At 53.4% G+C, this 12,251-nt stretch overlaps 1 protein-coding gene across 6 annotated transcripts in view; it reads left to right on the top strand.

Moving 5' to 3' along the window:
- The window catches only part of CKAP5 (cytoskeleton associated protein 5), a 722,261-nt gene that overhangs the window by 651,433 nt on the left and 58,577 nt on the right, over positions 1–12,251 (top strand). The window lies entirely within an intron of this gene.

Genomic DNA, 12,251 nt, shown 5'->3' with positions numbered 1-12,251 from the left:
TTTTATCGACGCGGACACGGGCAAGTTGACCCTTTATAAGCGGAAGATCACTTCCCAACCAGTGGACTCCTATGTTATCCCACTGAAGAAGGAAAGGCCTGCACAGGACGTTCCAGCCCTGGTTGAACCTATCCAGCCTCCTCCTAGAAGGAGTCCAACACCTTCCCCCGACCACTCTGGGGGAGAGGAATATGGACAAGATGACCAGTACACTTTCCCCATCAATGACCCCGATGCACAACAGGATTCCTATGACGACATAGGTGACCAGGGAATCCAACATGTGGGGCAAGACCCACAGCCTTTCAGTGCACGTGCATCCCCAACAGAGGACTCTGCAGGATTTCATGCACTCATTGAACGGGCAGCTGCTAATCCTGATGTGGACATGCATGCTGACCCAGTGGAGGAAGATTTTCTATTTGACACTTTTTCAGTCTCTGAAAGGACAGTCAAGACACTTCCTATGCTCAAAGGTGTCCTTAAGCATGCTGCGGAAATCTTTAAAGAGCCTACCAGAGCGAGAGTGGTCAATCCACGCATCGAGAAGAAATACAGACCAGCACCTGCAGACCCTGCATACATTCGGGGACAGTTGCCACTAGACTCTCTTGTAGTCGCAAATGCCCGCAAACGGGCAAACTCCCAGACAACGGGTGAAGCTCCTCCCCCAGACAAGGAGTCTAAAGTGCTTGAAGCAGGGGGCAAAAGAGTAGCTGCGCAGGCTGCCAATTTCTGGCGTATTGCGAACACACAGGCGCTATTGGCACGTTATGATAGGGCGCATTATGACACCCTAGAGCAACTTTTACAACACCTGCCTACGCAGTTTCAAGAGGGTACCAAACTGCTTATAGAGGAGGGAAAACTCATCTCCAACGCAGCAATAAAGTGTGCACTTGATGCCGCAGACACAGCAGCTAGGGCTATTCACACTAGCGTCATGCTAAGACGACAAGCGTGGCTACGCATATCAGGGTTTAAACCAGACATTCAAACGACCATACTCAACCAGCCCGTCAATCCTGATAGACTGTTTGGTCCTGATGTTGACACCACCCTCGAAAAGATTAAGAAAGACAACGAAACAGCGAAGTCTATGGGGGCCCTTCAGTCACAACAATTCCGGGGCAACACTTTTCGTCGCTCAGGTGCACGTGGAGTCACCCGAGGACAGATGGGTCAACAATCACAGTTCACTAGAGGTGGAGCACAGTCCTCGTACCCCAAGCAGAATAAAGGGGGTTATCGAGGAAACCGCACCAGAGGACGTGGCAGAGGAAACAACAACTCCCGTTCCTCTGCCCCAAACAAACAGTGACTCTCTGTCACTGCCCCCCGACCATTTAACACCTGTCGGGGGGAGACTCCAGCAGTTCCTGCCAGTCTGGACAAACATCACTACAGACAGGTGGGTAAGACAACTTGTCCAGTACGGTTATTGTCTAGAGTTAAAGTCCACTCCACCCAACATTCCACCAAGGCAACGGCCTATGTCCGCAGAGCACTTGCACTTATTGCAGCAAGAAGTAGTGGTGATGCTGCAAAAAGGCGCAATCGAGCTCGTGCCAGTGGAGGAGGAAGGCACAGGGGTCTATTCCCTGTACTTCCTTATTCCAAAGAAGGACGGATCTCTCAGACCCATTCTAGATCTGCGCCCCCTCAACCTGTATATACTATCAGAACATTTCCATATGCTTACACTGCAACAGATTCTTCCCTTGCTGAACCAAGGAGACTTCTTAGCAACCTTAGACCTCAAGGATGCTTATTTCCACATACCACTACACCCGGCCCACAGAAAGTATCTCAGGTTCACTATCCAAGGCAGGCATTATCAGTTCAAAGTCCTGCCCTTCGGAGTGACCACCGCCCCCAGAGTGTTTACCAAGTGTCTGGCGACGGTAGCGGCGCACCTCAGGAGGCAGAACATCCATGTCTACCCCTACCTAGACGACTGGCTCGTTCAAGCCAAGTCGGAACAACAGTGCGCCGCGGACATGTCGACTACCATTCACCTCCTTCACAATCTGGGCTTCTCGCTGAACTACCCAAAGTCGCACCTTCAACCAGCACATGTGCGGCAGTTTCTGGGTGCGACGATAAATACCCTGACGGCCATGGCTCAGCCAAACAAGGTCAGGATAGACAGCATGCAGTCTCTAATCCAAAGGTTCAGACCACAGCGAGCGTGTTCATGCAGTTGATTGGCATGATGGCCTCCTGCATCTTCATAGTCCCTCACGCACGGTTACATATGCGTCCGCTCCAGGAGTGCTTAGCAAATCAGTGGACACAGGCTCAGGGACAAATGACAGACCTAGTGTTGGTTACCAGTCGGGCGTACAACTCTCTGCATTGGTGGAATCCACACAACCTTTGCAAGGGCCGACTGTTCCAAGAGCCAGTGCCACAGATTATCCTGACAACGGACGCATCTCTCCAGGGATGGGGAGCTCATCTGCTCACTTACACAGTGCAGGGACTATGGACGACGCAGCAACAGAAGATGCACATCAACTATCTGGAACTGATGGCAATCTTCATGGCGCTCAAGTCCTTCAATGTACATCTGTGCAACAAGGTAGTGTTAGTCCGGACGGACAACATGACAGCGATGTACTACATTCAAAAGCAGGGAGGCACCCACTCGCCGCAGCGGTCTCATCTGGCTCAGAGCATGTGGAAGTGGGCCATTCAGAGGAACATTTTCCTCATGGCAGAACACCTCCCGGGCAAGGACAATCAGATGGCGGATCTGCTCAGCAGATACAGCCATCAAATGCACGAGTGGGAGATACATCCATCAGTACTCCGCCCGTACTTCCAGCAGTGGGGTCATCCGGAGATAGACCTGTTTGCCACAAACGAAAACGCAAAATGCCAACACTTTGCCGCCAGGTTCCCTCACCCACAGTCGCAGGGGAATGCGATATGGATGAACTGGTCAGGCAAATTTACGTACGCTTTTCCACCAGCACCTCTGATACCGCTGGTGGCAAGAAAGCTAAGGCAGCACTCGATGACACTCATCCTAGTTGCTCCAACGTGGGCACGCCAAGCATGGTACACCACGTTTCTGTAACTCTCAGTGGTGCCGCATCAAAGGCTGCGCCTAACGCCCAGGCTTTTGACGCAGAACCATGGAGACATTCAGCATCCAGATCCGCAACAGCTCAACCTGGCGATCTGGCTCCTGAAGTCCTAGAGTTTGGCTACCTTCACCTACCTCCAGAATGCATGGACATCATCAAGGAGGCAAGGAAGCCGACTACCAGAGCATGCTATGCTGCAAAATGGAAGCGTTTCGTCCTTCACTGTACAGCCAATAACATAAACCCGCTAGATGCATCTATCCCTAACATCATTTGCTATCTGTTACATCTTTACAAGTGCAATCTAGCCTACACTTCCATTCGGATACATCTATCCGCCATAGCAGCTTATCTTCAGAACAGGCAACATCTCTCTGTCTTCAGAGTGCCTGCCATTAAAGCCTTCCTTGAAGGTCTGAAATGAGTCATTCCCCCAAGAACACCGCCAGCTCCGGTGTGGAACCTCAATGTGGTCCTCACCAGGCTGATGGGACCACCTTTTGAGCCACTGCACTCGTGTGAACTCCAGTTCCTAACATGGAAAGTGGCTTTCCTTATTGCTATCACTTCACTGAGACGTGTCAGTGAGCTGCAAGCGCTCACAATCCAAGAGCCATTCATACAAATTCATCCAAATAGGGTGGTACTACGTACTAACCCCAAATTCCTTCCGAAGGTGGTGTCACAGTTTCATCTCAACCAAACTATTGACTTGCCTGCATTCTTCCAAAACCCACAAACGGTGGCGGAAAGAATGCTCCATACTTTGGACGTTAGGAGGGCGTTGATGTACTATATTGACAGGACACAACACTTTAGGAAAACAAAACAACTTTTTGTTGCCTTCTCGCCACAGCACAAGGGCAACCCTATTTCCAAAGCAGGAATAGCCAGATGGATTGTTAAGTGCATCCAGATCTGCTATCAAAAGGCTAAACGTACCTTAACAATACCCCCAAGGGCGCACTCGACACGCAAATTGGGGGCATCCATGGCTTTCCTGGGGAACATTCCTTTAGAAGACATTTGCAGAGCAGCCACATGGGTTACACCACATACCTTTACAAAACCCTACTGTGTTGATGTGCATTCCAAGCAGCAAGCAGCTGTTGGACAGGCTGTTCTCAAGACACTTTTTCAGGTTTCTGCAGCTGGCACGGGCAACCGCCGCTAATGGAGGGACTGCTATATATTCGATGCAAAAGATATGAATTTAGCAGCCCACATGCCTCGAACTGAATATGCTACTTACCAGTATGCATCTGTTCTTGGCATGTAGGGCTGCTAACATTCATATCGCCCACCCTCTTCCCCGGTGCCTGTCGCAGCTGCAGACATACTCTTGCATTCAATCATTAGCATGGACATCCTTTACACTTTTCACTCCATCTCTGCCACAATGGCTAAAAACAATCTGGGGATGGAGCCGATGCCCATGCGCACTGTAGTCCAGGGGAGGAGCCACCTATCTCAGGATACTTCGAAGACTCTTCCAGGACAACAATGTGCGATCATCCGGACCCAACACTAGGCGGCGATCTATGCAAAAGATGCAAAAGATATGAATGTTAGCAGCCCTACATGCCAAGAACAGATGCATACTGGTAAGTAGCATATTCATTATACCTCTGGGGTTTGTGGACTCTAAGCAAAACCAAAGGTGGTGATGGACGGAGTGTTGACAATACAAGCACTCACCCCCAGTCAACTGATCTGGGTTTAATCCATCACCGTTCTTTAGCCCACTCTGCCACCCCAGTTCAGACATGGCCATATGCAAATCAGTCTGACCCTGTGCCTCATGGGAACAGTCCAGCCCGAACTGCCAAGCCATGCCTTCCCTGGACCGGAAACAAGCTTCCGGGGACCGGTTTCTGACTTTATACACACTGTGCCTTACTTTGGTCCAGTATATAGAGAGCCACTTTCTCACACACTGTACACAATGAACTGAAAGAAACAGGTTAGTATTAGATTCCTTACCTTAGAATATCCCCAGGCGTCAGACTGGATCCGGAAATGTTTGCGTAGCAGTACCCCTGCGCGTCGGTAGGCCTTGTCCGCAGCTCCGTGTCAGTCGTGGGCGCCGTGATGACATCGTCAGAGTACTTAGACGCCGCCCTCGCGCGCTGACGCCTGTTCTTCTTTTTTCCACGCCAGCAAGCGCCGATCCGGAAAAAGTTGTACCCTTAGTCACTTTTTTACTAAACTTTTTTAATCTTTTTGATCTGTTTTGCGAGTCGAACGACTCTGCAGGTGCCGGTAGGGATGCCTGGGTTCAAGCCCTGCTCCGACTGCGACCCACTGATGTTGGTTACCGACCCCCATCGCCGGTGCCTACGTTGCCTGAGGCTCGACCACGATGACAAGTCGTGCCCCGACTAACGGGCCTTGACATCGAAGGCTAGGCGGGAGCGGTCCCGTAAGCGCCTCGAGCCCCGGCAGTCGGCCCCGCGCCGTTTGAGGTCCCGGTCCAGGAGGTCGCGGGGCTGGAGTCATCACAGCTCGTCGAGTCGTCAACACTCGTCGGGCTCCAAGTCCTCGGGTAAGAGGCGTAAGAAGTCGAAGCAGCGACACCGCTCTTCTGACTCCCCCCGACGATCGCACGATGAGGCCGGGGGTTCGGCGACACCGCCCGTGCGGCTCTGCCGGAGCCTCAGGCGTCGCAGCCAGCCCCACACCCGCCGGTCCCTGGGCTTGACGCGACGCCGCAGGAGACTTCCTTGTGGTCATGAAGACTCACTTTCCTCCGTCGAGGGTTGTCTGGGCGCCTTTGGGCCCCACAGCCCCGACTAGGGACCCTGGCGGGCCGTCTACTTCGGTCCCGACACCGCCAGGCCCTGCTGGATCCAGGTCTGGATCCGGGTCGCCGATGGTCGACCTCACGACTCCTCCGCCAGCGCCGACCCCCCAGGGTGTCGCCCCCGGATGACATCGCCCCCAATCCCTCCTTCGCTCCAGATCCGGCATCGCTCGATGCCGCTTTTGGCACCGGCTGAAGACTTGTTCTTCTACGATCCGGCTCCATCCTTTGACCCTGCCTACCAGGAAATGGAGTACGAGGAGGGTTGGGAGGGGTCTGAGGACCCTCTGGCACGTGAGTGTCAGTCTTTTCAGAACTGGACAGAGGAGCTAGGGGAGGCCAGTGGTCTGGACACCTCCCCCCGACCTGCTACCGTGGCTACGGAGGAAGGGGCAGCTTATAGTGTGGTGCTGACGCGGGCAGCCAAAGCCTTGGCGCTTGCGCTCCCCGACGCTACTGTGAGGCCTAATATCCTCACTGAGGTAGTTAGACCGCCGGCTGGCTCTCCGGAGCCTTTGCTGCCGTTTAATGAGGCTCTCATGGACGTCCTGTTGGGCACTTGGTCCAGGCCTGCTACAGGCCCTCCTGTAGATAGGCACATCGCCCGGTGCCACCGCCCAGCTCCGGGTGACCCTAGCTTCCTGTCCTCCCACCCCACCCCCGAGAGCCTGGTTATCCAGGTCTCCACTTCCCAATCCGCATTCCCGACTGCTCTCCCAGATCGGGAATCCAAGAGGTACGAACAGTTTGGGAAGAAACTGTTCTTGTCCCTTAGCTGCGGACTGCGGTCAGTTAACACCGCTTGCCTCTTAAGCCATTATACCCACTCTCTGTGGGATACGGATGCGGCCGTGCTGCCTGAGTGCCCGGAAGGGGCCCTGGCAAAACTCGCTCAAGCCCTCGCGGAGGGAAGAGACGCGGCACGGTATTCCATCAGATGTGGGCTGGATACCACGGACTTACTGGGCAGAGCGATGTCCACGACAGTGGCGGTTCGACGCCACGCCTGGTTGAGGTCCTCCAACTTTTCGGCGATGTCCAGAACACCATCATGAACATGCCGTTTGATGGCAGCCACCTCTTTGGTGGCAAGGCAGATCATGCGCTGGAACGCTTCAAGGACTCCAGGGCTACGGCCTGTCGGCCCCGCGTCCGCAGCAGACTGCCTTTCGCTCCTTTCATGGCCAAGGAAGGGGCGCCCCCACACGTCCTGCATGGGCCGCAGACTACCATCCAGCGCGGCGGCGGACGTGGTAACCGCCATGGCGGTGCCCGGGGACAGTGGCAAGGCCAGTCCACATCCACCCCTGCAGCATCAGCCTCACAGCCCTCCTAGTCCGAGCTTTCAGGCCCATTTGACACCAGTGGGGGGCAGGGTTCGCCATCACCTCCTCCACTGGCGCACCATCACTTCGAACAGGTGGGTGCTGCAAATCGTCCGAAGGGGCTACTCCCTCCTCTTTGAGGCGACCCCTCCAGCCATGCCAACGCAGTGCCACCGCGTGTCGGGGGAAATCTCTTGCAACTTCTGCAGGAGGAGGTTACGGCTTTCTTGGCCAAGGGGGCCATCGAGCGTGTTCCTGAGCCAGAAGTACGGTGTGGTAGCTAATCCCACTACTTTCTGGTTCCCAAGAAGGGCAAAGGGGGCATACGCCCTATCTTGGACCTCAGGAATGTCAACGGCTTCCTCCGGAAGGAGAAGTTCAAGATGCTGACTTTGGCTCAGGTCTTAGCTGCCCGTGACCCACAAGACTGGATGGTAGCATTGGACTTGCAGGATGCCTATTTCCACATCCCCATCCTGCCTGCCCACCGGCGCTACCTGCAATTCACGGTAGGCCACAAGCACTTTCAGTTTACCGCGCTCCCCTTCGGCCTTACCAGCGCCCCACGGGTGTTCACGAAAGTGATGGCAGTGGTCGCAGCTCATCTGCACAGGTTAGGGGTTTCAGTCTTCCCCTACCTCGACGACTGGTTCTTGAAGGCGGGCTCGCCCCAGACAGTCAGCCACCTCCAGACTATGGCCGACCTCCTGTACCAGCGGGGGTTCTCCATCAATGTGCCGAAGTCGCACCTGTGCCCCTCTCAGAAGCTCCTCTTCATCGTAGCGGTTCTGGACTCGGCGCAGTTTCGGGTTTATCCTTCCGAACAGCGGGTTCGGGATATTCAGGCTCTGATTCCGATCTTTCAGCCGTTATCCCGAGTCTCGGTGAGCTTGACGCTGCGGCGTCTGAGGCTGATAGCCTCCTGCATCCTTCTGGTGCATCACGCCAGGTGGCGGATGCGGGCTCTGCAGTGGGACCTGAAGTTACAGTGGGCCCAGCATCAGGGCAACTTGTACGACCATGTCTTGATCTCGTTGGGCACTGCAAGACAGTTGCAGTGGTGGCTCGAGGACCGCAATTGGGTCAGCAGCAGATTCCCTCTCCCTTCCCCAACCGGAGCACGTAGTTGTGACGGACGCGTCTCTCCGGGGCTGGGGAGGCCAAATGAGAGAGGCGGAGATCAGAGGCCTATGGTCTCCGGCGGAGTCCCGGCTCCACATCAACCTTCTGGAGCTGCGGGAGATCCGGCTTGCACTGAAGGCATTCCTCCCCTCTGTCCGGGGGAGTGTAGTGCAGGTGTTCACGGATAACACCACCGTCATGTGGTACTGCAATGAAGAGGGCGGGGTGGGGTCATGGACCCTATGCCAGGAGGCTCTGCGTCTCTGGCAGTGGCTGGAACATCAGGGTGTGACCCTGGTGGTTCAACACCTGGAAGGTTCCCTGAACCCCAGGGCGGACAAACTCAGCCTTCGGTGCATGATGGATCACGAATGGCGTCTGAACTCGGACATGGCGCAAGGCCTCTTCCAGCAGTGGGGAGAGCCTTGGTTAGATCTATTCGCCACAGAAGCGAACGCGCAATGTCATCAGTTCTGCGCGTTGGAATTTCAAAGGCGGCACTCGCTCGGAGACTCTTTTCGTCGCGAGTGGAGCTGCGGTCTGTTGTACGCCTTTCCGACTATACCACTTCTACCCAGAGTGCTGAAGAAGATCAGGCGCGACAGGGCACAAGTCATCCTTGTGGCTCCAGGCTGGGCACGAAGATACTGGTATCCTGAGCTACTCAGCGTGTCAGTCGAACCCCCGATTCGTCTGCCTCTTCAGGAGGACCTTCTGTCGCAGCAGCAGGGGACGGTCCTCCACCCGAACCTGTCCAGTCTCCACCTACATGCGTGGAGATTGAGCGGCGACAGTTGAGGCCATTTGACATGCCTCCTGAAGTCTGTGATGTTATCTGGCAGCCTGGCGTCCCTCCACAAAATCGGTATACGCCTGCAGATGGAACTGATTTGTGGCATGGTGCACAGCAAAGGCTGTTTATCCACTCTCTGCCCCTCTTTCTGAGGTTCTCTTTCTTCTCTCTCTTGCCCAGCAGGGCTCTGTTCTGGGCACTATCAAGGGCTACCTTTCTGCCATTTCCGCCGCCTTAAGACTCCCTGATCAGCCCTCTTTGTTCAAGTCCCCAGTTGTAAATAGGTTCTTGAAAGGCATCACTCATATGTTCCCTCCTGTTCCTTTTATGATGCCTCAGTGGGACTTGAACCTTGTTCTCACTTTTCTGATGTGTGCTCCCTTCTTGCCACTTCATAACTGTCCTCTTCGTCTTCTTACCCTTAAGACTGCATTACTGGTTGCCATAGCCTCTGCCAGGAGAGTGAGTGAGCTCCAGGCCCTCTCTTCTAAACCTCCTTTCCTTTCTGTCCATCCGGACAAGGTTGTGTTGCGCACACGCCCCTCTTTCCTGCCCAAGGTAGTTACAGCCTTCCACATCGGGCAGTCCATCACCTTGCCCACCTTCTTTCCACCTCCACCTCCGCATCCCTCGAAAGAGGAAGAGAGGCTCCACCGTCTGGACCCAAAACGTGCGCTCTCCTTCTACCTTGATCGCACACGTCCGTTCCTGGTGGATGACCAACTCTTTGTTGGTTACGTGGACGGGAAGAAGGGACGGGCGGTGCACAAACGGACCATCTCTCAGTGGGTTGTGTTGTGCATCAAGGCATGCTACGCCTTGGCTAAAAAGGAGCCTTCTGTTGGGCTGAGGGCCCATTCCACTCGGGCCACGGCGGCTTCTACTGCCCTGGGCCGGGGAGTCCCCTTGCAGGACATCTGTCAGGCAGCTACGTGGGCCTCGCTGCACACGTTCGCAAGACACTACTGCCTGGACAGCCAAGTCCGGAGAGATGGCTTTTTCGGCCGTTCCGTTCTCCGGGATGTCTGGTGTGATTAGTGGTTTGCAGACCCACCACCGGGGTTGGTATTGCTGGGGTATCTATTCTAAGGTAAGGAATCTAATACTAACCGGTTTCTTTCAGATGCACAAGTTACTTACCTTCGGTAACGATATATCTGTAAGAAACAGTAGTTGGTATTAGATTCCTTACCGACCCACCCATCCTCCCCGTTCTGCGAACCGATATCTAGGGTTACGGTCATCCCTTTCAGGGCCCTAGTTTCATGGCACCATTGTTGGTTTTTATCATGGCTCTGCGTTTCTGGCACGGAAAAGCTGTGTATAAGAACTGACGTCAGCGCGCGAGGGCGGCGTCTAAGTACTCCGACGTCATCACGGCGCCGACGACGGACACAGAGCCGCAGGCTACATATGTGCAGGGGTACTGCTACGCAAAAATTTCCGGATCCAGTCTGATACTAACTACTGTTTCTTACAGATATATCGTTACCGAAGGTAAGTAACTTGTGTGTTAATGATGCAAGAGGAGATTTAGAGAGGAGTGTGTTACTTGACTTAATTCATGGTTTCTTACAGCTAACATAATCACATATTTTGACCAGAATGTCCTAGGACCTGCTGCAGTACTATTCATTGTAACTAACTAGAAGCATTTACCCTCGCGGAAGCTCGATCATTTTTGCTTTTGTTATCTTCTGTTTTTAACATAATCATTGCTGCTGTTGTTTATAAATATACTGGTGCTATTTTTAATGTGTTACTGATTTTAAAATACTGTTGCTAGAATCCAATGATTTGCCCCACCCCTCCCAAACGAGCATTCGCCCTTGCCAAGGTACTGAAAGTGCCTTACTAGCAGTAGTGGAAGTATCTAGAAAGATTCTTGACTCGGGGGGGGGGGGGGGGGGGTCATCAGTTATAATCCTCCTCAGCTTGAGCGTGGCCTTAGATACCCTGGTTCACCGCCTCAGGAGTGAATAGCACACCCCTACTATGGCTACAATCTTTCCTTGAAGAGACCACCTCAAATCCTATTCCTTTACAGTGCCGAGTTCCTCAGGGTTCAGCCTTGAGTCCTACTCTTTTTAATGTCTATATCGCCCGGTTGGTGGATATTGTATCCCCCTTCGGAATTCATATAGTAACATACGCCGATACACAGCTGGTTGTCGCATTGAGTCCCCTCGACCGGTCTTGCAATAATCTCCATGGCTGCCTTGAGGAAGATGCTAAGTGGATGAGTCTGTTTCACCTAAAACTTAATGTTGTAAAACCAGAGCTTATGATTCTCTGCGACCCTCTAAGCTTTAAAGCAAGCACTATGTGGCCGGCTAGTATGTGCCCGGTGCCAGCCTAAAAACAGAGATAAAATGTCTGGGAATCTGGCTAGACAAAGACCTTACTTTTAAAGTACAGGCCTGGAAGGCGGCTGCCTTATGTTATGACTTGCCCAGAATGACCCATAAAGTCCTCCCCCTCTTACCATTTCCAGCAAAAAAAACTGTTGATCCAGGCATTCATTTTTTCAAGGATAGACTATGGCAAGGTCCTCTCCCTAGGGACACCGAAATCAGTGGTCGTTAAACTGCAGGTCGTACAAAATTGTGCAGCGAGACGGCTGACAGGGACCCCCAATCGTTGTTCAGCAAGGCCTGCATTATGCTCCCTCCACTGGCTCTCGGTGCTAGAGAGAATTATCTTAAAGGCCCTCTGTGTTGTCCATAAGTCTCTGGAAGGGAGCGCACCTCATCAATAAGCCATGATCCGCCCCTACAGGGCGAATAGAAAACTTCGCTCTGACGAGCTCCACGTAGCAGTGGTCTCTAGGATCAAGAAGGCCAGAAGCGGCGGCTGGCTTTTTTCATACAGCGCCGCCAGACTTTAAAACACTTCCGCTGGACCTTCTTAGGGAGCCCAACCACCTCACCTTCAGAAAACAGTTAAAAACCTGGCTTTTCCCCCAAGGTGTCCGCGCTTCTAGTTCCGGTGTCAGCGCTGGGATGCTCCCGAGTAGCCATGCACTATGTAAAAGCCATTTCATTCATTCATTCATTGGTGGACATTGCCATACTGTTGCACTAGGAAGCAATGACTCCATTTTGAAGGCCGAC

This window comes from Lissotriton helveticus, chromosome 3_2, assembly GCF_964261635.1.
Source record: "Lissotriton helveticus chromosome 3_2, aLisHel1.1, whole genome shotgun sequence".
NCBI lineage: Eukaryota > Metazoa > Chordata > Amphibia > Caudata > Salamandridae > Lissotriton > Lissotriton helveticus.
Note: the sequence above shows the minus strand (reverse complement) of the source record. Positions and strands in the feature narration are given on the sequence as shown.